The sequence below is a fragment of the Talpa occidentalis genome, unplaced genomic scaffold, assembly GCF_014898055.3.
Source record: "Talpa occidentalis isolate TD23 unplaced genomic scaffold, MPIMG_talOcc4v2.1 talOcc4.6, whole genome shotgun sequence".
Classification (NCBI taxonomy): domain Eukaryota; kingdom Metazoa; phylum Chordata; class Mammalia; order Eulipotyphla; family Talpidae; genus Talpa; species Talpa occidentalis.
The window spans coordinates 14,203,261-14,229,803 of NW_023604972.1; the positions used below are offsets into that span (position 1 = coordinate 14,203,261).

The 26,543-nt window shown below is 39.4% G+C and overlaps 1 protein-coding gene across 3 annotated transcripts in view; it reads left to right on the forward strand.

Moving 5' to 3' along the window:
- The first annotated feature begins 1,101 nt into the window (after positions 1-1,101).
- Positions 1,102-26,543, forward strand: part of STIM2 (stromal interaction molecule 2) — a 109,588-nt gene continuing 84,146 nt past the window's right edge. For 2 of the 3 annotated variants that reach the window (XM_037530419.2, XM_054688388.1), the window contains exon 1: positions 1,102-1,132. The gene's annotated coding sequence lies outside the window, so the exon portion shown is untranslated. Of the gene's footprint in view, positions 1,133-14,456; positions 14,612-26,543 lie in introns of those variants that run through there. The other variant, XM_054688389.1, reaches the window with a different exon arrangement.

A 26,543-nucleotide genomic window follows, 5' to 3' on the forward strand; every position in this document is an offset into this window, starting at 1 on the left:
TTATGGGATCTTGGGGGCAAGTTACTTAATATTTCCGACCCTTGGTTTCCTCGCTTGTCAAACGAGAATGCTAAGGCCACCACCTGAGTTACTACCTGTGAAACCGACAAGCACTTAGAACATTATGCTTGGCTCCCTGACAGGTGCCCGCGCTCTCCGCAGAAGTAAAAGGCTTCAGGCAAACCCCGACTTGCAGGCTGCCAGCCTCCCGCGGGCCCCGCCCATCCCGAAAGGGGAGACGCCGCAGTTTCTGATTTCCAGGTCCTGGCGCTCAGGGCACCCCTCTTCCCTGCCGCCCATCCGGCTACCCCTCCCAGCCACACGATTCAGGATGCCTGGGCTCTGGGATGTCTGCTTCCCGCTCCCGTGTCCCCCCGCCTTCCCCCGACCTCGCGGGCGCGAGGGGGGACACGCCTGCCGCGTCCCACCCTCCATCCCCGCACCTCCACCCAGACGCTCCCGGCCGGAGCAGCCCCGGGGCGGGGCCGCGCGCCGCGCAGGCGCCCTGCAGCCTCCGCGCCGCGCCTGCGCCGCGGCGGGCGGAGGGGGGCGGGGCCCGCGTGCGTGCGGGTGTGCGAGGGCGGCGCGTCCGGCCGAGCGTGGTACTACGGCGCGCGGGCCGGGGGGGCGGGGGGATGCGCCGCGGCGCGGCGGCGGCGGCGCGGCGCGGGGCTGGCGTGTGCAGGCGCCAGAGCAGCGGATTCCGGTGTCGCCGCCGCAGCAGCGCGGGCGTCGCGCGCGGCCTGGAGACGCCTCGCCGCCCCTCACCGTGTTGTTGTTTCCTCCTGTGGTGACTCCCCGGAGCCCATGGACGCCGCCGGGACGCGCGCCCCGGAGGCCGCCGGAGCCGCGGCGGTCGCGCTGGGGCGGCGGGGGCGGCCGGCGGAGCCCCCGGCGGCGGCGGCGCCCGGCGGGGCGGCCGGGGCTGCCTCCGCGCCGCGCCCCGTGCCGGCCTCGCGCTGGCGGCGGCGCGGGGCTGCGCTGCTGCCGCTGCTGCTCGCGCTGCTGGCGGCCGGCGCGGCGCGCGGGTGCGAGCTGGCGCCCCGGCTCCCCCGCGGCCGGCGGGCGGGCTCCGCCGGGGCCGCCGCCTCCTCGCCCGCCGCGGCTGGGGTCAGCCCGGCGCTCCTGACAGGTGAGGCCCGGGGCGGGCGCGCGGCGGGGCCCCCACCCTCGACGGCCCGGCCGGCCGGTGCGCGCTGCCCGCGGGCGCCCCGGCTGCTGCCGCCCGCGCCCCCAGCCCTCCGGACGCCTCGCGTCCCGGCTCCCCGCCCTCGACGGCGGCGCTCGACGGCTCCGGCTTCCCCGCCCTGCGGGGCTCCCTCCGGTGCAGCGCGCCGAGCACTGCGGCGGTTTCCCTTTCGCGCTGCAGGGGAGCCGGCAGGGTCTGCAGAGCTCAGGGCTCGTGGTTTTTTTTTTTCCTGAGCAGCAGCAGTGCGGTGTGCATCGGCCCCCGGTGCTGCTCTTGCAAAGGCAGCTGGCGGCGGGTGTCACCGGTTCAAAGCCCCACTGAGCCGTGTCCCCGGGGAGGCTGCTCAAGAGGCTGCTTTGAGCGCCCGAATGCCTGCTGGTGTGGGGTCTGCGTTATGTTAGCACGCGGGGCCTCTGAAGTGGAATGTGTATTTTTTGCGGGGTGGAAGGCCAGTTCAAAGGGTGGGAAATATTTGCTGGTTGGGCATCCCTGGGCGACCAAGGGTGCAATGCAAAATGCTCAGCAGGTCGCCAGAAACAGACCCCGCATTTACCAGGCGCACGATGTGCCCGGCTTGTCTTGGGTCGACCCCACCAGCACTTTTTAAACATCGAACGTTCTTGCAGTGAGTGGAAACTTGCAAGTTATGTTCGGTGGGGTTAGGTGGAGCAGTGCAAGCTTTTAAAGCCTGCCAGTGTCCTGTGCAGCTGATATGTTGTGGTTTGCTGTAAGGATCTTGAAGCTACGGTCATGTTTCTTTTTTTTGCTTAGTGCTTTGTTTTCAGAAACAACCTGTAGGTTTTCTCCATCAGCTGCAACTCTGAAAAGGGAAAAGTCAAGCAGAGCTAAATGGCCCATCTTTAATGTAGACAAAGTGATAGTCCAGCAGGCGACTGAAAGTTTCTAACAGCTGCTCTCAGAAGTGCTCAGGAACTGTGTGCTTCAGAGCAAAGCAGCTCTTCCCTGAGTTTTATGACAGGATGTTTACTGATTCAGGGGAGGATGTTGGTAAACTTTGTCAAGCTCTTTGGAAGCTGTAGTGTCTAGAACATAATGATCAGAACGTTGAACTTATATTAAACTGAAACATATCAAAGCTTTTAAAATGGAACTTGACACACCAAGCCTGTATCTGGGAAGTCTGGATAAAATGACTGAATGAACAGTATTTAGGAGATTGTATGGTTTGAGTGAGCGGGTAGATTGGATAGTTTTATGGTTGAATAGTTTTTATTCTAATAAAATAGAATAAATCACAGTAGTGATTGTCAAGAAAGTAGCTAGATAAAGCTATAGATTATAGAACTTAATGCTGCCTCATGCAAGAAGGCGGGCACAGACCTACTTGTCTTCTCGAAGCTGTGGGAGGGGAGGCTCTTGTTTTCTTGAGCAGAAAAGTTGAATCTGCCATTGGTGAATGTTTTCTCAATATGTATTTGGTAGGACATGTGATTTAGAAAACTTTGTGTTTTCTTGACCACTACCGGTATCTTGCATGCTATGTAGATCCTATTAGGAAAATTACTTGAGGAGGAATTTTATTTTAATAAGCTGTTTATAATCCTTTCTTTTGAAGCTTAAATTTCTTTGAGTTGTTTATAACATTGTCAAAAAGGAAAGGTGGTTCTAAAGGGATAAAAAACTTACATATTATCACACAAAATGAGTTTGTGTTGTAGTGCTTAAAAATAAGTTTACTGAAGTAATGTTAATCCTGCAGTTTATTTTTAATATTGTTATTGTTTCCCTTTGTTAGAATGTTGAGTTTTAACCACTAAAACATCTTCATTTAAAGTTTAAGAAAATCAAACTAAATGTACAAGTGAAGCGGTGGTCATTTTAATAAGTTTACGTAATACAGTCAATAACACTGGTATCTGTAAAAAGGTAAATAGAAAGTCCATTGTAAAGTTAGAGCATATTGAAAATTTCTTTGAACTATGTGGTTACTACGTATTCATCATATTATGCACATATGCTTGCTTTTATGGTTTCTATTTGTATATGTGCTAAACCCAGGACATAATTATTGCAGTTCTAGACTTTAGGGAGTAGAACCGTAGACTGAACTTAAAGGATACTGTATTGTCATATTCTAGGCAGTGCTAATGATAGAAATGGAGTACAGAGCATCAGTAATAAGAAAAAAAGATTCATGTGAATTTTGAAAATGGAAAATCTTGAAAGAAGCCTAAGAGAAATTGTCCTCACTGGCTCCATTTGGAAGTTGTCGTGTAACTGAGTATTCTTAATAGCTCTGTGAAATGACAGTCAAATTCACTTAATTCTTACCCCCCAGTCTCTTTAATACTTACTCTTTAGAAAATGTTGAGTTTGCCTCTTAGGACATTTTTATTCAATGATACTTGCCTCTGGAGTTTAGTATATTTTGAGAATAAATTTTGCCTCTAAATCATCTGTTGTATACTGAGTTTGAGCAAAGTGTTCTTACAAAGGGAGAAACTATGACAGAGTATCAAAATGAACAGACCCATTGTTATAATGTATATTATTTTATTGTTCTTCATTATATCACCTTTTTATGATTCAGTGTGCAAATGTGTTCATAAGATGGAACCAATGTTTGTAATGATGTGTAATAAGGATTTAGAATGTGTGTTTAGAGCTCTTTGAAACTGATTGAAATTTGAAGTAAATTAGGGATAGGTGACTGAGAGCTTGATTATAATCTTAAAACAGTGCTTTAATAATTCAAAACATTTTTTCTTTTTTGCATCACAGATTTAGATTATGTAAATTGATCTTAATTTTATGTGACTGATATGCACATATAGGTTCCTGGGGGAATAATTTATAAAAGGGTAACAAATACACACACACACACATGCACACACACACAGGCAAATATATATTCCCCACTTATATTTAGATTGGCAAAATATGCAGAATAGCTGAAATGTTAATTATTTTCTTATATGTAGTTTCACAATTGTTTCAGATTTTAACTTTGAAAATCTTTGCTTCTGTTATTCTTTTATGTATTTGTGCAACATTCTTCATTGCATATATGGAGACTTTATTTTAATTTTAATACTATGTCACTGACTTGCTATGTTATTGGAAATACAAAATGTTTATTTTAAAATGTGTCTTTTGGAAATATTAAACTGTCCCTGAAAATTTAAAATTTAAAATTTCCTAGTTTCAAAGTATAATACCAGTTAGAAGGTCCACTTTATTCAGTAACCTTAAACTCATCTGTGTCGAGGTTTTCATTAATTTAGATGAAAATTTCTCAAATAAACGTGTCATTAGAAAAAATCTTAAACTTCACGTTTATCTTCCTTTGCATTCCTAACATTTACCCAGTAAATGTTGTCACCTTTATTTTTATTAGTAGTTGAGTGTAGTTGCTTTGAGGTATGTTGCTTTAAAGGATATTTGATGATGCATTTGCACTCATTAATGTTTATATTATGACAATAGTTAAACACATTGCAGTTCACTAATAATGGAAACCTTTGTTCCTCTTTTTGTGAAATTTGCTCTTCTCAATTTAGCTTATGATTTCCTGAAGCTGCCTTTTGATGAGTAGTCTTCTGCTTCCTTGTAGTTATCATTACTAGTCCTCTTCACCAGTTTTTTGATACCTATTTTTTTTTTAATGTTGCTAAGTACAGGGTTAAAAATCTACTTGTATCCATTTTGGTCTACTCTACTCTGAACTTTTACGAATTAGCAATACTCTTGTCTAGCCTGGAAAACTTCATTTTCTGTGGCATTCTCCTTGAGCATGCCATGCCAGAACTGATGGGTCTCTGTTAGGAATCCTCTGGCCCAGGAATAACTCAGAGGGCCAGTTGGAAAAATGTTTGTTTCTAGTAAAACAGCTTTATTGAATTTGAAGCAGGAAGGTGGATCTGTGCAGGAATCCTTTCCTTTACTAAAGGCTTGCTTTGTGGTTGGATACATCCAATGTTTTTAGACTAATTTAGACATTTGAGTGACTATATCAAGCATTTTGGATATTGGCCTACTTACTGATGATAATGCGGTTGCAGAGCACCTTCAGAAAGATGTTTGGAGATTGTTTTTGTGTATATGGAAGCTAAAGTGTTAGTTGGTTGAGTAAATGTTAAAATTAATGGCTAGTATGATCAGCCAGTTATTTTTAATGTTCATTAGAAATTGGTCTTTATCTTAATAAGATTTATCTAGATTACTTCTGAATTGGTCAGATTTCATCAACCAAGCAGTTATCAAGCACAAACAGAAAGACACATCATAGGACTTGGAAAGAAAGTGTTATGAGATGGGTCTGCCTATTGAGTACTCAGTCTTACACAGCTTGGATAGTAAGTTTATTAAACCTTCTAGCTGTCAGTATTGTGCTTAATGCTTTACAGACATCACTGTTCTTTAACCCCGTTAGATAGCTGCTGTCTTCATTATTAAGAGATGAGGAAACCGTTGTAGTTTGATCTTAAGTAACTTGCCCAGTACCAGGTTACTTAGCAGAGTCAGATGCTGAAATGGTTTTCTCAGATCCCAAAACTTTCATTCTTAATTGGTACTTGTATATATGTTTATTCAGACACTTAAACATAATAATTAAACTGTGAGAAATAACATAATGAATGTAAAATGTTGGAGAAAGGAAGGGAATTTTACTTGGAGGGGCTGAGGGATTTGAGCTGGACCTTGATGGGACTTTTTGTGGAGGTGAATGTAGGGGCTTTCTAGGAGCAAGCACATGCAAGAATAAGGAATAATTCAGTAGTTTTCTTTAAAGTTAAGCATAGGGTGTATATAGTAAGAACATGCAAGACAAAAGTTTGGGACCAAATTACCAAGTGCTTTAGTGTCCCCTTATTTATGTCTTCTGTGTTGAAATGTCAGCACATCTAAACTGGGATACTGAACCGAATGCTGGGGAATATGGGAAGCCAGGAAATTTATGACATATTTTCTTGGCATATCCATTTTACTAGAACCAAACATTAAATATTTAATTGATAATAATTTGAAACATTTAATATTAAACATGCATATGTTATAAAGGATATAAAATTAATTTTTATGGCAAAGCAAGCCTTAAAAAGACATTTTGAACTTTCAGGGTGTTTTGTTCATTAAGTCCTAGAGTTCTAAATCTGTTATCCTGTCAGGGCTTGAGAACAATACTGTGGTTTTGGAACTTAGGAGAGACATGACCCCTGTGTTTGAGAAAACAATGTCTGGGTAGATGAAGTGAGGAGATGATAATGATAAGTAAATATGAAATTAGTTTTATTCTTAGAATTCTTATTATAGGAAGTCTAAGAAATAAAAAAAATAACTTTTTAAGCTTAAACACCTAGAATTTTAGAATGATTTTCTTAAGTTGGTACAAGTCCTTGAACATATGCAAGAAACACTGTTTGGCCTGGTGTCCTCTTTATTTTGAATGTGCCTAGTTAACATCAAAATTACTTTTACATATGATTGGCTCTTATGTGGTGATTCACAAAATTGTTTATAAAAAACTTTTTATTATTTTGTGTTTAAAAATGCATGTTTATTCCTTAACAAAGAATTAACTGTTTCCTAATACCTCAGAATAGCATTATCCATCCATTCCCCCCTCCCCTGCTGTGAATAGCAGTATATCAGTACTGGCATATTTGTTTCAAGATTAACCTTTGAATTTCATTCCTTTGTGAGTTTCAGGCTTCATCTGTAGATGATGATTTCAAATGCCAAATAAGTGATCTGTTATTTTTCTTATCCTTGTAGATCTTTGTATTAGTAGGTATTACATAGTCAATCCTTTTTGACACTTTCTAATCCTACCTTCAGTAACTGTTGTCTTTGACTGGTTTCATTGTTGCTGATTTTAAGGGTGGTTCTCTCCTAAGTTTCTGCCATCAGTCTTGTGTTCCTCTAGTGTAGTTGAACATTTCCTCCTCAGAGAACTTCATTACTAGGAAGTTCTAAGTTGGGGGTAGGGAACCCCAAGCCAATGATTGATTGGATTTTTGGCATTATTTCATTTGGCCCTTGAGGTGATACTGCATAACCATCATGGCTGTGGTCTTGAGAGGAGTTTCCTTTATGCAAGGCTTCCTCAGCCACATAGTCTAAAGTGAAACAACTTTAGGGTTAAGGCTAATAATTGTTGTAGAATGTTTAATAGTGGCTGTTCATTCTTTTTTTTTTTTTTTAAAGATTTTTATTTATTTATTTACACAAGAACCGGGGTATAGGCCAGATTCGCGGGAGGGTGAGAGGATTCACCAGAGACAGAGCGGGGAACAGAATAGGCAGACTGATGAAATACACTGCTGAGGGGAGCAGTGGGCGAGACAGGAGAGGTCTGCCACACCATGTGGGACCCTTGCTGGCTGGCTGGCTGGGATTGAACTGGCGCTGCAGAGGCTGCGGACAGGTTCACAGTGCTGCGCTCAACCGCCTGAGCCACCAGGGGAGGCCCTGTTCATTTTTTTTTGAAGATAGTGGAGGGATTGGGGTCAGAATGGGGGGGTTGCAATTGTATGGGGAATATAAAAATAAAATTTATTATTTTAAAAAAACATATAAAATAATTTACAATGGATAATAAACAAAAAAAGAAAAAAAAAAAAGATAGTGGTGACTGCCCAGGATTAGGGAACCACAGAGTATGACAAACATTTCATTTTACTTATACTAATAGTCATCTCAAAACCCAAGTACCTACAATATATGTATCCCTGTGCTTTTTTGCAAATGTGCTTATCTTTACATGTGCTTGTGGGTCTTGGCTTCTATATAATTTAACTTACTTTTCACTTACTTTCTCTACTCTCCTTGATCTTCTTAAACTTGCCATTATATGTAATCCAAACACTTCAAAAGCTACTTAATTGAATTTTTAATTTAAAAAAAACTTGAAGTGAATTATTTAATGTGATTATAAAATACTAGAATTCATCACTAATCCCTGGAGTAATGAAAATGATTTGTTGTTGTTTCCTCAATGATTCTCAATAAGAAAGAGTTTTGTAAACCTGTACTTGAAATTTTTTTCAGTAGACTGTACATTAACAGGTCTGTGTTACTAAACTGAATATTTTTCCTGTAAAAAATACGTGATGTTGAGTAATCTTAAATCCCTTTCTTCTTTGTTCTTAATCTTCAGCAATAAACTTCTATCTTTTCTGTTAATGACAAGTATGATTTTTTTTCTGTTTCTTAACTGTTAGTCAATTTCAACTCTTCATGTTATCCTACATAGTCAGACTGTCTTAATAATACTTGATTTTTTTTTTATTTGTGGATGCCAAATTAAAATAATCTACTTTAAACCTTTGTACAACTGTGGGTATAAGTACCCTATGTAGTTTTTTTGAATTTGTTTTATAAAATACAGCTTATGATGTGCATCCATAGGTCTATTGAAATGGCTCCTCAGATGAACTATAGAGACTAACAGTTATCAAGTCAAACGTTAGTGAATGTGTGTATGTGCACATGCATGTGTGCAACTAATATAGTTTAAACATCATTAAGTGACTGTTTTGTCCAATATCTGATGTGAGAAACTGGAGATATAAAATGCTGAAATTGACCATTTTTATTATTGTTAGGCCAATATAAACTTGAAAATTGCCTGAGAGTGAATTGCATTATCTAAAAAAAAAAAATTAAATATTGTATATTTTTAAAAGGAAACAGCTGTGGTAGCTTATTAAGTAACATTGCTGCATTTACTACAAGTATTTATTTGAAGCTTCTCGTTACACATTTGCTGTATTAAAAATAAGTATTCCTTCTCCATTTGGAACAAGGTGTAATATAAATAATTGTTCCTTTTTGTTCACTCTTTTGTGATCAAATGAGTGTTTTGTGTTTTATTCTTCATTAAAAACAACAGAACTAGCAGACTAACAAAAACTCCATGACTGTTAAGTGCAAGTCATTAATTAAGTTAGGTGTTTGGAATTTCAAGATCAATAAGATAGTGACCCTCCCTTGTATTCCAGTCTGAGATAAACCCACTTACTGGGTGATGCTAGATTGTTCTGAGGGTTTATTTAAGGACATAGGGTATGTGCTTTATTTAGTAGCATTATAAAGATGGGGTTCTGAACTTTAGTGTGTAGAAATGGGTTATTGTGAACAGTTTATTTCCGAAAGCAAAGGTGTGTGCTGAGAATGCAGAATTTATTAGGGAAAAAGCAAAATGGAAAAACCTGTAGGTGTGAGAGCAGGGAGCTGAGTGGGGAAGGGCATTTTTCATAGACTTTGGCATTTGAGACTGCTAGGAGGAGAGTGTGAATTACCAAATACCAAGGATGGCAAAGTTAATAAAAAACCTGCTTGTAGTGTACTGATACCCACATTTGCATGTGGGATTCAAATTTAGGCCAGATATTTGTATATTCATTCATTAAATTCTTAGAACCCTTGTGAGGTTGTTATAGTCACTGTAATACTGCATATAATGGAGACTTAGGATTACTCAAAGAATTTATATCTTAAAAATCCTTCAGTACCCAGGATCTCTGTGATTTGAGTTGAATTAGGAAATTAACATGGAGAAGTAGTAGAATTAAGCATTGTGATTAATGTTCAAGTCTAGTTCTTTATTGTTCAAGAGTTTTTCCTTCATTTATCTTTGGTAAGGAACCAGTTTTTCATTTCTTAAAATTATATTATTAAATATTCTGAAGGGGCCTCCCTGGTGGCACAGGGGGATAAGTCTCAGACTGTAAAGCTTTCCGCTGCCACTGCAGCATGAGTTCGATCCCTGGCCAGGGAGGTGACCCACATGGCATAGCAGAGCTCTCCTGCCTTGCCTGTTGCTCCCCTCAGCAGTGTATTTCAGTCAGTGTTCTGTTTCCTACTCTGTCTCTGGTGAATTCTCTCACCTTCCTCACCTCTTGCCTGTACCCCATTTCTTGTATGCACAAATAAATAAATCTTTAAAATAAATCAATCTTCTGAAATCTTAATATGTATTTAAAATATATAACTTCTGATGCTTAAGACAAATGGCTTTAAAAATGGTGTCCTAGGGCCTCCCCGGTGGCGCAGCGGTTGAGCGCTGGGTTGCGAAGCTGCCCGCGGCCTCTGCGGCGCCGGTTCGATCCCCAGCTGCTCCCCGGCCACCGGAGGAGGGTCCCACATGGCGCGCAGACCTCTCCTGCCGCCCGCTGCTCCCCTCAGCAGTGTACTTCGGTCCTTCTGCCTGCTCTGCTCCCGGCTCTGGCTCTGGTGAATTCTCTCACCCTCCCGCGCTTCTGACTGTACCCAGTGCATGTATAAACAAAACAAACAAACAAACAAATAAATAAATAAAACATGCCTCTATAAAAAAAAAAAAAAATAAAAAAATAAAAATGGTGTCCTCAATAAGTGGGTAATTTTTATTTGTGCTTTGTTTTCATGAACATTCCTTAAGGAAGGATGTAATTTTTTCAGAAGGATTGCAAAAGTTTTATCAAGGCCTAAGTTTATTCCCACTTTTGCACTGTGTGATAAAAGCAGAGCCTCTGATTTACTTGCTTAGCATAATGTCCTCAAGGTTCTTCCATGTGGCAGGATTTCCTCCTCTTTGAGGCTGAATAATAATGTATTTACTGTATATGCCACTTTTAAAATATCCATTCATCCGTTGAGGAACATTCTGGTTGCTTTTATCTCTTTGCTATGTGAGTAGTGCTGCTGTGAGCATGGTGAGCAAATATGTCTTAAAAACTTTCAGTTCTTTTGGCTCAGTTGTATGATTGTGGAATCATAGTTTTATATTTAATTTTTTGAGTAAACTTAATACAATTTTCTGTGGTGGTTGTACCATTTTACAATCCCACCAACAGAGCACAAGGGTTCCAGTTGCTCCTTTATTTACATTTTAAAGATTTCTTTGGCCACTATTTGGGGATGAGTTGGGAACAAGAGTGACCACAGGGTAGTTCTTGAGAGGGTAGTTATTGGGAGTTCTGTTGAGAGTTAATGGCTTGGAGACTGGGCTGATAGAGGAGGAAGGTTTAACAAGATATTTTGCAATTAAATTAATTTGGCTTACTGATGGATTAGAAATGGGAGTGAAAGAATTAGGACAGCTCTCAACTAGTGACTTCAAGTTTCTTAATGACCCCCACGATACCAATGCAGGTAGGAAAGTCCCAGAAGCCGTCAATGTGTTCTCATGTCTCACAGGACAGGTTTGGCTATTGGACAAATGAAATAGAATTCAGAGCAGGCATGTTTTCCTATTCCTCGTTCTGGAGGAGTGACCCACCTTCTGAGGACATTGCTGCCCCATATTTGAACAAAATGGAGATTCTCTTCGAAAGAACGAAGTGGGGGGCATGACACATAGCTAATTAGCTTTGAACTTTGGGAAGTGTCCCAATCTCTTTTGCCCATTTCTGAAATGGGAGTGTAACCATCTCAGAGGGTTGTTGCGAAGGTTAAATATAGTGTAATTGAAGTGCTTTGTAAGGAATAAATGCTCAAGAAGTGCCATTTTCCCTCCTGATTCCTTCCCCATCTCCTTTTTTGACCTTGTATTTTTTCCAGTGGGACCACTGTTTTTCTAAACAACCAAGCACACAAATTCTTGGAGTTAACATTTGATGAGATTCCCACTTTTCTCATTCTTATTGCTACCTCTTAATTCTGAATTAAAGCATTTGTTAGCAGACACGATAATCTTATATAACTCCCCATGTTCTTTTGTATGTATTATTTCATTAGTAAAGTTGTTAGTATTTCTCATTAATACTGAGTTAAATTTAAACTTGTCATGAAGTTCATAGAGGACACAAAATCGCTGCTGTCCCTCTGCACTTCAGAAGTGTACTCTAGCAAAATTGGGCTGTTGCTGTTCTTGGAATACATATTTCCTCTTTATTCCTTTGCTTGCATGATTCCCTTATACTAGAGTATCCACTCCATCCCTCAGAGTTCATTCCAAATGTTTGCTCATTCAATAAGTAAATATTTATTGAGAATATTCTGTGTTCTATATACTGTTGTCGCATGGGCTGGGGATGTACTGTTCTGTGTTCCTTTTGTCAAAATCTTTTCAAAAGTTGTCTTGAATGAGACATGTCTTCTTCCACCTGGGAACTTTCTTAACAGATTATTTATAAATTGCAATTCTAAGTGGCTCTACGTACTTATGTTGTATTACAGCGGTTCTTCTTTTTTTTTTTTTTAACCCATATGCGGTGTATGGTATCTTGTATAGGTTGTTCAGTAGCCTTGTAAGTAGTTTTTGACTTGACATTTGTCTTTAATTGTAATATATTGTAGTTGAAGACCTCTTACAGCTGATTAGTGATTAATGGTGTACAAATACCACTTTAACACAGTGTGTGCACCATGTTAAAATATGGGTGGTTTGGAATGTAGTATGGTGTAATCATCGATACCTGTTCTTAGCTAAGATGTTGTTGGTATGGAAAAATGTTATGTTTAAAATATTTTTTGGAAGGACTGTAGCATATCCTTACATGTGACACTAACTTCTAGTGGAGAAATATTATAGGGACAGTTTTAGTTTTCCACTTACATAAACTGAGCACTTAGGATTAATATATTATTCAGTTGGCTTAAGTCATGAATGTTTCTTCTTTAATCAGCCCTTTCACATCTTTTTAAAAGAGTTTAGAGAAATTAAAATTATGTAATTATTTAAAGCCTGGGTGTTTATTCAATTCAAAATCTCATGGACTTTAAAAAATATTTTAAAAATGCCAGTTAATATGAAATTAAGAGTAGCAAAGGCAGTATTAGGCATAGACTGTGAGATTACATTGTGCTATTTTGTTGAGTAGTGTATTTTTTTCTGCAAAATATTTGGATGCCTAGTGCTGGGTACTTCTTAGGTGCTGGAGAAATTGTAGAAAACAAAGCAAATGAAGTCTATGCTGTCTTGATTTCACTTGTAATACTCAGGTCCTTTGTCTGCAGTGGTAGTTTTGCTACATGCAGCCTGAACAGATTGGCAGTTTCCTCTTCCATGGTTGCCGTGATTCCAGTATTCACTTGCTCACTCCTTTGTAATTGAAGCTGAGTGGTACTTTGGTTTCATTTATTAATCATTTTACTCACAGTATCAGTTATATAGATTACAGTAAATTTCTTTGAATCTCAAACAAAGGGTATATAAATACTTGTATTCTAAAATCAACTTCAATGCAATATGATAGACTTAAATCTAGAACCCAAATCTAGTTAACTCCTAGTCCTGTGTTTTGTTTTTATCATATGCTATGTAAGATTCCTCAAAGGAATCTATTTTGAAAAGTCACAGAAACATGCAAATATGTTAGTCTTCTGAGTTTTGTCACACATGTGAAAATCTGTGATGAATTCTTTCAACTTGTTTACACCATTATCAGCTAGCATTTATAGTGTACTGAAAATTTGGTTTTACACTTAAGTGTTTAAAATTTCTTTCAGGTAGAGGCTGCTAGTCATGATATGTTCATTATAAACCTTGAATATGGAATTGTTAATAATTAGGTTGCTTTATCCTTAATATTCTACCTTAGCCAAGGGGCAAAAAATTGTCATGCAATTCTAGGGCTTCTAATTTATAACGAAACAACATGGGAATAGACTACTCAAGAATTAAAAGATAAGTAAGTCTTTTTTTTTTTAGTCTTTGGTCGGTTTTTCAAATTTTCTAGATAAACAGCAGCTGTTTTTGGTTAAATACACATTCCAAAGCAAGACATGTTATGTTTAGGGATTATTCTTGTATAATCAAGATGATGTTCCTGAAAAATCTTGCCCTAGCAGAATTTGAAGAACTGAGGTCTTATGAGAAAAATAGGCTTTGAAATAAGGATCAATAGCCCCCCTGACAGTTCTTATTAATATTCATATTTGCTTAAAGAAAATACTTTAGTAAAGAATCGTTTGCAATGCTGAATTAGTCATTTCCATTTGTTATCCTTTTATTATAAGGAAGCATTCAGAATTTCCTTCTGTGGCTTGTGAGATGCTTCGAAACCTTTTTAAGGTTGTGATAGTTCTTGTGCACACCAAGGAGCATATTTGTATGCGCTCTAGTGTTTAGAGCATTGAGAAGTTAGACATCTTTTTTTTGTTGTTATTTGGAGTTACTGATCCATACGCTCTAGGATCTACAATGGATGATAAAATGGGGGAAAACTAGGTAAATTTATTTAACAAATCCTTGCATATCCCCACTGCTCTGCCTCCGATATCTTCAGGTTTAGATTGTGATGGGAATGGAGGAATTCTTTGTTCTCCTGATGTATTCTCTCAATCTTAGAAGGGGCTTGGGCCTAGATTTTTAGAGTGGGGCTTTCTCCCTCTTCCTTTCCTTTCCCTTTCCAGTGGCAGCCAAGCTCTGCTTGTATCTGAAGGAGGAGTTAGGCCTGAGCAAGTTTCCTGACCTTTGTCTAGAAGCTTTGTTTCAAATCCTGGGCCTCGAGGGTTTCCTGTCCTTCTCTCAAAGTGAGTTTTTATTTCATTCTGCCCCTTCCTTAGGAGCTGTGGGTCTTTGCCTGGGTAGAAGGTGGGAGGGTTTCAGAAGCGAATGCCTGCTTCTGCTGGTCTGTACTTGTCTCAGTCTGACTAATTCTGGTTTTGGTATATACCTCTTTGCTAATGCTTTCCTTTCAGGGTTTAGAGTCCGTTCTGTTATCCTCGCACTCATCTGTATTTCCTATCTAGCTCTCGCTTGCCTATTGATTGTTTCTTGCTGCCGGTACCTCTGTGGTTTAATTATAATTTGGAGTTTTGCTCTGCCATATAGATAAGTTATTCAGACAGTAATGTTATTTCTGGTAAAAACCCTAATTCTGGGTAAGAGATCCACAAGGTAGTTAGGGGAGTGTAAAAATTTCTCATTAGCTTGCAGGGCCTTCATTGACTTTATCTTGAAATAATCCACATGCCAAAGTGGCTGGTCTAGGGAGGCCTGTCCTTCTGTATTTTGGATTTTAAGGACACATTCCCCAGAGCATACTATTAGATTAAAAGATATGAGTATTCAAAAATTAAAAAAAATAAATTTAATATATATAACCATATATATTGTAAATATGTAAAATTGGAAGTAACATGCATTACTTCCAAGTTGCTTTCTGGAGGGATTGTGTTTTTGAGTGCCCATTGATGCTTTTGTTGAAAAGGAATCTTTGCAGTTTTGGGTGAAATATCATGTTTCATTTCTTTAATTCTTAGAGTTTGAATGTTTTCCCCCTTGTGTATTGTTAAACACACATGGGCACTTACGCTTGAGGGTTGCAGTGATCCTGCCAACAGATCTCGTCTTTTGAAAACTGACCAGGGAATGATGACTGATCCTTCCTGACATTCCATTATGGTGACTTGTAAAATGTGATATCATTGAAAGGGTTGCGCTCACGATAGCTTAACTGTACTTTCATTTTCTTCAATGTTGTTGAAGTTTCAGCTGTTGGTAGTTTTGTTCCCCTCCTTTTAATTCTGGTTTTATTCAAAAACCTACTTTCTTGAATTTCTTAATATAACAATTTAGCTTTTTGGAAGTTACCATGTATATTGCACATGTGGGTTGTCTTACTTTCTGTTCCAAGTGCTTCTTCAATATTGAACCTTTTGGGCCACCCCGGTGGCGCAGCGCGTTGAGCACAGTGCTCTGAAGCTGTCCGTAGCCTCTGCAGCGCAGGTTTGTTTCCTAGCCGGCCAGGGAGCTACCCACATGGTGCGGCAGACCTCTCCTGTCTTTTCCACTGCTCCCCTCAGCAGTGCTTTCTGTTGGTCTTCCTGTTCTGCTCATTACTCTGTCTCTGGTGAATCCTCTCACCCTCCTGTGCCTCTGGCCTGTCCCCCAGTTCTTGTGTAAAAATAAATAAATCTTAAAAAAACAAAAAACAAAAAAAAATTGAACCTTTCTCGAACAGGAAGGTCCATGATATCACATTTCTTTGTTAGTTTGAAGTTTGTGTTGTTCTTCTCTTACTAGGACTTGAACTAGCAATATAATATGCAAATACAGGGACTTTCCCTGTGTCTCATCTACTATGGAAATTGGTGCTCAGAGAAACTTCAGAGTGGAAAGGATGGAGATTCGGGAGAGAAAGATAGCATGAATAAAGGAAAAACTGGACTTTAAAGAAACATAAACTTGTATTTTTAGTGTGTGCCATTTACTAACTCAGTCTCTGAGTCTCAGTTTCTTCCTTGGGGAAAAGAAAGTAATCCCTATTTTTCAAGGTTACAGTAAAATGTTATGCATACACGTAGCACATATATACCTGTAGTGTATAGCATGTTATTTGGTGGTCAGTTAATTAGCTGTTTTTTCTCTTGGAAAATAGGTGGATTGTCACAATATCTGGGAAGACTATATTGAATAGACACAGGGTTGAGCTGTACTATTACAGGGCATTGTCTTTCTAAGCAGACCAATAAGTTACATTGTGGTGGTTGAAAGGGTGATAAAGCAGTTTAATGTACTTATCCTCAGTAACCAAGCTGCAGTGGAAATGGCATTATATAATTAAGGTATGTAGAGACTCTTTGAAGTTAAATTTAAAATGAAAATTTCCTGTTATAATTATTAATTTCTTTGGAGGAGATTTAATACTGTATTAAATAATATTTCTTTTGTAATTGAAGGGAATAAGCAACCATGTAAGAGAACGGAGTGATACTGCTGTATTCAGTGAGTCATGTATGACGTGACTGCAAGATTGTGTCTTCGACTAGGTCATTGATAACTTTAATTTCATAATAGATAGCCATCACATGGATCCTCAGCATATATTTATCTTATTCTCAGAAAAGTACTGATAACAATGGGATTATCAAATGGGCACCTGGATTAACACCTAGCAAATGAGCTGCTTACTAAACCGAGAGCTTCATCTCAAGCAGGACTACAGTAATGGGTTAGATGCCCAGATTCTTTATCTTCCTCCAGAAGAGAAGGCGCTTGAGCTAGAATTCACTTAGATGTATTTGGACTTAAGAGTGTCAACTTTCCATGTTTATAATGAACCAGTCCCTGGTGGATAATCCTGAGCCTTACATGTTTGCTAGATTCAGTACCAACTCTGGGAATGGGGAGTTGAGGAAATTAGACTCTAATGAGGAAGAGCAGGTTTAACTACAAAGCATTGTGATAACTGTTGTGAGAGAATAAGGTGAAGGAGATAAAATGAAAAAAAAAAAAAAAAGATAAACCTGAAGTAAAATGGACTTGGGCCATTTAAGTTAGGATGGACAACATATTTACTGAATAGGGTTATTGTGAACAATAAAGATCAATATAGGAAAAGTGCTCAGCACAATGTTTGCCACGTAGTAACTCTTACAGAGTCTTGCTGCCAGTATTTTACATCCTTCTGGTCGCTTCCTGTTATGATATAGTGCTCGAAATGGTTATTTAATTCTTAAAGAGATTTGGAACTAAGGATTTAAAAATAATCAGAATGGGACTGAAGTATGATTTATTGCTACTGCAGCAGTTGTGTTAAGAAATTTGAGTAGATGAAAGCTAATAATTACTGATCCTGCCTTATAGAAAGGGTGCTTTAAAAGTATTTTTCAAGCAGGGGTCTGTCTGTTGGGCATAGTTGTCTGTTGGGGCATTTTACTGTCTATTAAGAACCTGTTTATTTATCATCAAGGGAGGTGAAATATCCCATGTGAGTGAAGAGCCAGCATTTATTATTGGGTAGTACTGTGTGTAAATGTTTTATGTAGAATAACTCATTCAGTTCAGTTGCATTTTACTGGTGGGGGAACAGAGGGTCAGAGAGCTGGCAGGGGTAGAGATGGATTCTACCAGCAGTACTCTTCTGATTCTAGAATCACTGCAGTCTAACTCCTGGCATTATGAATGTGTTTTATATCAAACATTTGGAAGCAAATTATTTTTACAGTTTGTAATATCCTGCTTTGTGCTGAGTGCAGTTTACCAGGCACAGTGTTGCTACCATGGCACATGCACAGCGCAGGTGTTCTTTAGGACTGCTGTCTTCTGGAGAACTGTTCAGTCTTATCTTTCATGATCTTGAACTGCTACAATATTCATTTTTCATAAGCTTTTTACTTTTTCACTTCATAGTAAAACATAAAATGTTTTAGTAGATGATATTTGTGACCTTTTTCATTTCTGAGAATCTGTGTGTGAGTGTTTCAGGTCTATCTGTATTTTGCCTAGGTGAAGTCAGAAAGACCTGCCAGATATATGAGGTATTTACTATACTTATCAGACTAAGGAGTTCAGAACCAAAGAAATTTAAAATGTAAGGTCTGGTGTTAATTACATTTTGAGAATGAAGCTAAATTTAGTTTCAGAAAGAACTGTCAGATATATAGTGTGTTCATTTATCCTAAACACTGAGAAATCCCATGGAGGTTTATTAAAAAATTCATAAAAATTGTGCTTCAGATCTGATTTTTAGGTACTAGATTTTTTAGAACCTGCTTACCATAGGCCAGTTCCTTTCATTTGACAAATAAGGAAATTGGGACTCTGGAAGCTTATAATTTGTGGTTAAGTGGAAAAGAAGAAAATTATGACAGGTGGAACAGTCACTTTCCTTTCATATTCACTGTAAAAGCAAATCAGTGAGAAGAGTGGAAGGAGAACTAGGAAAGTATATCAAATTTTCCTATTGAAAGCTTTTACTGTTTAATAACATGTTCTATGATTGAGAAGATTGTTTGAAATTTTAACTTAAAGCTGATATAGTCAACATGTTTAGCATTTATAGACATTGTTCTTGGTACTAGAGCAATGACTAAAACAAAGCAAGTTTGCACTTAAGTGGGTAAAATAGATAGTAAATCTATTTATGGTCAAATAAATCTATGCTATGTCAAGACCACATATACTACGGAGATTTAATAGGTGAGGGCACTGGAGAATGTAAGGGTAGAGTACACGTGTGAATTTGCTATTGTGTTTACAGTGGTCAGAGGAGGCATAGAGAAGGGGGAAGGGAGGGACAGAACGCTGTGGGTAACCCTTAGACGTGTCCCGGGCCTGTTGTGAAGCATGGTTGGATTTTGGAGAGACTTCTGTAGAGACCACTGGGCTTGTGTGAAGTAAGCGATGGAGAGAAGAGTAGGGGATTATGTCAGAGAGACAGGACGAGGCCAGAATGTACAAGGTCTCATGGAGATTGTTGTAAGGATATTGGCATTTCTCTGAGATGGGAGTCACTATAGGGATTTGAGAAGAGATGTAACATGATCTGACTTAGGTTTTTGAAAGAGTACAGTGGTTATTTCATTGCGATTAGACTATAAAACTTGTCATGGGGCAGGGAGACCAGTTAGGAGACTTGACCACGGGAGAGTGCGCACTGTGAGATGGCAGGAGGGGACGGAGGTGGTTATGCATGCACATCCTAAATAAGTGAAGGCCTTTCTGTTACATTATCCTGAAAATCAAGTTCATTGTAATATAAATTTCATCCATGTGAAAACAAAAGTTTAGGCTATATTATATAACTTAAGGAGTTAGGACATTGTCGTACAGTTTTTAAAGGTGGATATTATGGTGTAGCATATGCACCAGTCTAGTGAGTGAGCTAAACCCTTTCTTAGGCCTTTGCCTTCCAACTGATTGGATTATTTCCACCCCCATAAGAAGAATAATCTCTGTTAAAAGTTAACTGTGTATTTTAACTATGTCTCCAAAATAACTTCACAACAATTCCTAAGTTAAATTTGATTGAATAATTGGATACTGCATTGACTAGCCAAGGTGACACGTAACACTAACTCTGACAGTCATGGATGCTCATACACATCTCCTAAGAACCATATTTGATACCCACATAAAGACCTTGATAAAGTCATACTTTGGCCGAACATGGTAACAACTGTCCTGTGGATACATGCTAATCCTTTCCACAGGAGTGGATGCAGAGTCCTTGTTCACTCTTCTTGGGATCCTGTTCCTTAAATACTATGTTGGAAAGATAATCAATATATCTTGTGTTACATGATAAGGGAATAAGAGAGGGAAGAAAGCAAAGATATTTGCTTAATATATAAATCTATAAACAGATTTGTAACAAAATAAGAAAATACTCATGATTATTACAGTTTCGCTTCTGTAACTGGTCACATGGTTGTAGCTAGTATTTTTGACTACCTTCTTTTACTACCTATTCCATATTCCTTTTGCCTTCAGTAAGCACCTTAGCTGGTTTTGATTCTTTGCCTGGTTGGGTGACCAAAACTTCATTCCTGAAGTGTCTGGGCCTTTAGTTAGTAGTGCTGCGTAAATTTGTTTGGTGTAGTTTTCTTTTCTTTTCTTTTTTTTTTTTTTTAAAGATTTATTCATTTGCTTATTTATTTATTTATTTATTTATACAAGCACTGGGTACAGTCAGAAGCGCCGGAGGGTGAGAGAATTCACCATAGCCAGAGCGGGGAGCAGAGCAGGCAGAAGGACCGAAGTACACTGCTGAGGGGAGCAGCGGGCGGCAGGAGAGGTCTGCGCGCCATGCGGGACCCTCCTCCGGTGGCCGGGGAGCAGCCAGGGATCGAACCGGAGCCGCAGAGGCTGCGGGCAGCTTCACAACCCAGCGCTCAACCGCTGCGCCACCAGGGAGGCCCTGGTTGGTGTAGTTTTCTAGTGACTTTATAGGGCATGTTAAATGAGTCACCTTAAAGGATCGCCTGTATTCCAGACTTACTTTTTCTTATTGCCATTGTGTAATAGCAGTCAAATTTTCCCTTAGTAGTCAAGTAATCACACCAGTCAGTAAAATATCTCCCTTCTTTGCCCATTGTTGCAAGGAAAGAAGGATCCCTAGGTGATTGGTGGCATTTTCAACTTCCAGTTCAATGAACTGTTTTCTTCTAGTAGAAGCCTTCCTGCTTTTAGAATTAAGACCTCTAGACCCATAGAGTATAAGGTCATGTGGACACGAAGCAAATATTTTGCTCACGGGTCAGCAGAGAGTGAGTGTTGTTCCTTTCTTTTCCACCCTTTCATTCTGGGATCTGTGAATCCTATGGGAGAAACAACTCCCATGTATCTTGAATATATCTTGAATGCTGACTTAGAGCATATATGGCTTTTTGGAGAACATTGTCCCAGCTGTCTAACTATTACAGTGACAGAGTCTTCAAAAGCCCATGCTGCTGTTCTGTTAGCTATAGCTGCTTCGGAATGATGGGGAAACATGGTAAAACCATTGGATTCCATGAGCGTGGGACCATTGCTGCCCCTCATGTGCCATGAAGTGAGTTCACTATATGAGGCAGTACTGTGTGGAATACCATCATGGTGGATAAGCGTTCTATAAGTCCACACCTGGTAAGTTTGGCAGAATGTTGGATACAGGGAATGTATTCAGAATGTTTTCTGTATCCAGAAAACAATTCCATTCTATTCCGGTAAGAACAAAACTTTTGCCCTTCCATGAGGTAGCTGACTGATCACCCTGGGAAATGGTGCCATATCAGGCACTCATTGTTGGCCTCTGTTGCTGGCATATTGGACACTCAGCAGTGACTGTAGCCAGGTTAGCCATGGTGGCTACCGGTCCATGTAGAGCCTTCCTCCCTCCCATGCCCAACTTCTTCACAGGCTCATTGGGGAGTGATAGGAAAGACATTCACAGGTATATGCAGAGTGGGTCATCGTGTCTCCCTGATTATTAAACTCCTCCTCTGCTGAGGTGACCCTTGGTGAGCATTTATCTGGCACACATATGTTTTCATCCCCTGTCCCCATTCAGAGAGATGTATTCACATACCTCTTTCACAGACCACTTTTCATCAGTTTCCCAATTGTGTTCCTCCAAGTCCTTGACCATAAGTGAACTATTGGTTGTATTTATTGAATGATACGCGGTGACACCTCTGGCAATTTCTTTTTCCAAGAAAAATGAACAACCAGGTGCAATGCTCAAAGTTTCACTCCCTTGGAGGTTTTCCTTCACCACTTTCCTTTAGGAGTATCCCAGAAAGGGGCTGCAGTCCTCCAGCTGTCTACTCTGTTTTTTTTTTTTTTTTTTGCTGTTTTTGGTTGGCTTTTCACATTGCTACTGAATTCCCTCACCTCAGTAAGCTATCTTTTTTTCTTTTATACATTTTTCACATCATTTTTCATTTTTGCACAATGTATACGTTTTCATCTTGGTTATAGTCCCCATATAATCCCCACCCCCCTTATTTTGACCATAATCCCTCCTACCCCCCTCCCCCCGCCGTAGTGTGTCTGGTTTATAGTTGCTTGCTGATTTTGATTTTTACTTTATTAGTCTTTTTCTTGGTTTCTTATTTAGGTTTTCTAAATTCCTGCTAGGAGTGAGACCATCTGGTATTTTTCTTTTTCTTACTGGCTTATTTCACTGAGCATGATCCCTTCCAACTCCATCCATGTTGCTGCAAATTGCATGAGTTTATCTTTTTTGATTGCTGAGTAATATTCCATTGTGTATATGTACCACATCTTGATCCAGTCATCTGTTCTGGGGCATTTGGGTTGTTTCCATAGCTTAGCTGTTGTAAATTGTGCTGCTATAAACATAGAGGTGCAGGTGCCCTTTTGAATTAATGTTTCTGTGTCCTTTGGGTAAATATTTAGGAGTGGAATTGCTGGATCATATGGAAGGTCCATCTTTATCAGGTTGTGGAATCTCCACACAGCTCTCCATAGTGGTTGGACCACTTTGTACTCCCACCAGCAGTCCAGGAGAGTTCCTTTTTCTCCACATCCTCGCCAACATTTGTTGTTGCTAGTTTTTTAAATATGTGCCATTCGCACTGGTGTGAGATGGTATCTCATTGTAGTTTTGATTTCCCTGATTACAAGTGATGTTGAACATTTTTTCATATGCCTGTTGGCCATTTGCATTTCCTCTTTGGAGAAGTTTCTTTTTAGCTCTTTTGCCCATTTTTTGACTGGATTATTTTCTTTGTTATTGTTGAGTCTCATGAGCTCTTTGTAGATCTTTGTGAACAGTCCTTTATCATTAATGTTGTGTGCAAAAATTTTCTCCCAATCAGTGGGGTGTCTCTTTGTTTTGGTTACTGTCTCTTTTTCCAGCTGTCTACTCTTGAACGATGCCCACATACTGTGCAGAATCATCTCTAATGAGGTCCAAGTGTTCTTTCTTCATCTAGTCGATGGTAGGGGACCTCCCATGAGTCACAGATCCCATGTATCTTACAGGGAGAAGATGAGGTGGCAGGAATGTAGACCACGGGCATTTGGATCACTTCTTCATATGACTTGTGCTTTCTTGATCTTTCATCTCTTACTTCCATTTGATGATGGAGTACTGGTGTGCATGCCCAGCTTTATGGCTTGGTGTGTCAGACAACTCCCAATTTCTAATGAGCAGCGGAGTTCATCAGGTAATTTGGTCACCCTATTGTAAAGTATCAGTCTTCACTGAGGCCCAGTAGCAAGCCAAAATCTGTTTCTCAAAAGTCAAGTGTTTCTCTGCAGAGGTATCTGCAGAGGAAGGCAGTGCTTTGCTCCCAAATCTAAAGGGTCTGTCCTGTGATTGACCTAAATGGACTTGCCAAAGGCTCCATGCATCCTCCTTTATTTATTTGCCTCTGACACTTCATACACCATTGGATATGCTAGATTGTATGTCCCAAGTGGCAGAGCAGTTTGCAGGACAGCTTGGTGTGTTATAAAGCCTTCTCTTTTGGGGGGTCATTAGCTTTTTGGGTTACTTGGTGTGATGGTCAAGTTTTTTTTTATTTTTTATTTATTTATTTATTTTTTTTGATGGTCAAGTTTTATGTATCAACTTGACTAGCTGTGGTGCGCAGCTGTTTGGTCAAATATAAATGTACATGCTGCTATGAAGGTGAATTGTAAATGTCATTAACATTTATAATCAGCTGAATCTAAGTAAAGGAGATCATTCTCCATAGTGTGGGTGGACCTCATCTAGTCAGTTCAAATCCTTAAGAGCAAAATTGAGATGTTTCAGAATGGGAGGAATCTGCCTCATGACTATAGTATAGAAATCTTGCCTGAGTTTCCAGCCTGCTGGCCTCCTCTATAGATTTTGGAGTCAAGATTGTACCATCAATTCCTTTCTGAGTTTCTTGCCTAACTGCCTAGACTACAGATTTCAGACTTGCCAGCCCCCACAATTATGTGAGCCAGTTCCTTAAAATAAATCACTAATGTTTATATACACATTCTCTTCCTCTCATATGTAATACTATATTTATATTATGTATGCATATACACAATACACAGTGTGTATATATATATATTATATATATATTTATTTATTTATTTCCCATCAGTGCTGTGCTTTTGGAAAACCCTGACTGATAAACTTGGCAAATGGGCTGGAGAAGCACACACAAATGGAGGGATATGTTGCCCCTAAAATCCAAATTCAGAGTGGAGAACCATTTTCAGGAACCTCAGAACCAGCTCAGAAAACTCAATTTTAAGATTTTGTTCCTCTGAAACTATTCTTGGTATTCAAATCAGCATCAGTCAGGGTTCTTCAGAGAAACAGAAAAAAGTAGAATGTGATGTAGGAGGGTGTGTGTATGTATACCCAAAATTTATCCTGTTTAAATTAACTGCTTCCGCAGTCCCACAAAATAACTGGACAAATCATACCAAATAGGAGTACTACATTTGGATAGTGGGGGAAACCTGAATTTGCCAAAGGAGATGAATCAATTTACTTTCCTAGCATCACTAACATTGGTGATAATTTACAGTTAAATTTTTTTCTTCTATTGTGCATATTTTATGATATGCTTTTGTGAGTTGAATTTGCTCATTGCAGTTGAACACCATTTCTTACTGTTACTTTGATTTCTTATTTTGGAGATTGTCTATTCAAGTCTTCTGTTCATGTTTTGATTGGTTCTTTTTCTTGTGTTTTGGAATTTTCTTTTAAAAGAGATTGTGAAATCTCTTAATGTGTGGCTTGTCCTTTTATTTACTTTGTAGTGTGTTACTGAACTTAAATTCTTATTGTAAATATTGTCACATTAACTGGGCTTTATGATTAAATGCTTTTTGTGTTTTAATTAAGAAATCCTTCCCTTCCCTACCCCGATGATATTATCATGTATTTTCTTCTTAAAGCTGTGTGGTTTATATTTCAAATTGAGGTGTTTAATTCATTAGAAATTGATTTTTTGTGTGCTTTAAGAGAAGTAGGTCTGATTTCCTTTTTTTAAACTTGTGGATGCGCAGTCATTTCGAGAACCACTTATTTATTTAATAAGTTTGAATTTTTCCACCAACCAGCAGTGCTAATTCTGTCACATAGCACATGCCTATATGTGTGTGTAGCTCTGCTCTGAGCTCAATTTTTTCCTTTGATTTACTTGTCTCTTGCTTTGACAAAGTGCTCACAGTGCTTTTAAGTTACTGTCATATCAGAAGTCTTAAACTTTGGTATAGCAAGTTTTATTATTTTGTTCTTATTAGACTGTCTAGCTATTCTTTGCCTTTTGCACATATATATTAGTTTTATATAGTCAGCTTGTGGACTCTAGGGAAAACCTGGACTGAAACTGCATTGATTCTTTTAAATTGATTTAGAGACCACTGGCATCTTCATAATATTGAATCTTCCAGTCTGTTTGGTAGAATTGGTGTATATCTTCATTTGTTTAAGTCTGTTTTAATGGTTCTCATGTAAAGTTTTATAGTTTCATGTAATGTGACATTTCATCATATTCACCAGTCCTGCTCTCAGTGTAAGAGAAGTGAAATATGCAGGTATATACTCCAGGGGGCAGGAATCTTGAGAGCCATCTTAGAATTCTGCCTGCCACGTTCTGATCCATACATGAAAATTTCACAACTTCATGATTTTTCTTCACACCTGGATTGCTATTTTAAAAAATTGCTTTTATTTTGAATTAATTATACTCTTACAAGTTGCAAAAAATTTATAGAACTCCCATGTATCCAGCCGGATATTGAGTCTTCCAATTTAAAAATTCTGTGAACATTGATAATTTTGTGTGAACTAGATTATATGTCCAGGAATGTGATTGGTGGGCCATCTGCTAGCTTTAACTCTTTAAGAAACTGCCAGACTGATTTCCAGAGTGACTATACCATTTTCAGTTTAATGGCAAGGTATGAGAGATGCAGTTTCTCTGCATCCTTCTTACCATTTTGTACTATTGGTATTTTTCTTTTTTATTTAAAGATTTATTTATTTTGTGCATAGAAGAACTGGGGTGTAAAGTAAGAGGTGCGGAGAGTGAGATGAGTCACCAGAGACAGAGTGGGGAGCAGAGCAAGCGGGTCTACTGAAATACATTGCTAAGGGGAGCAGCTGGTGAGACAAGAGAGGTCTGCTGGGCCATATGTGGGTTAGTTCCCTGGTCAGGAATGGAATTCAGGCCATCGTGGTGATAGTGCTGTGACTTAACCCCTTCGCCACAAGGGAGGCCCAGTGCTATTGGT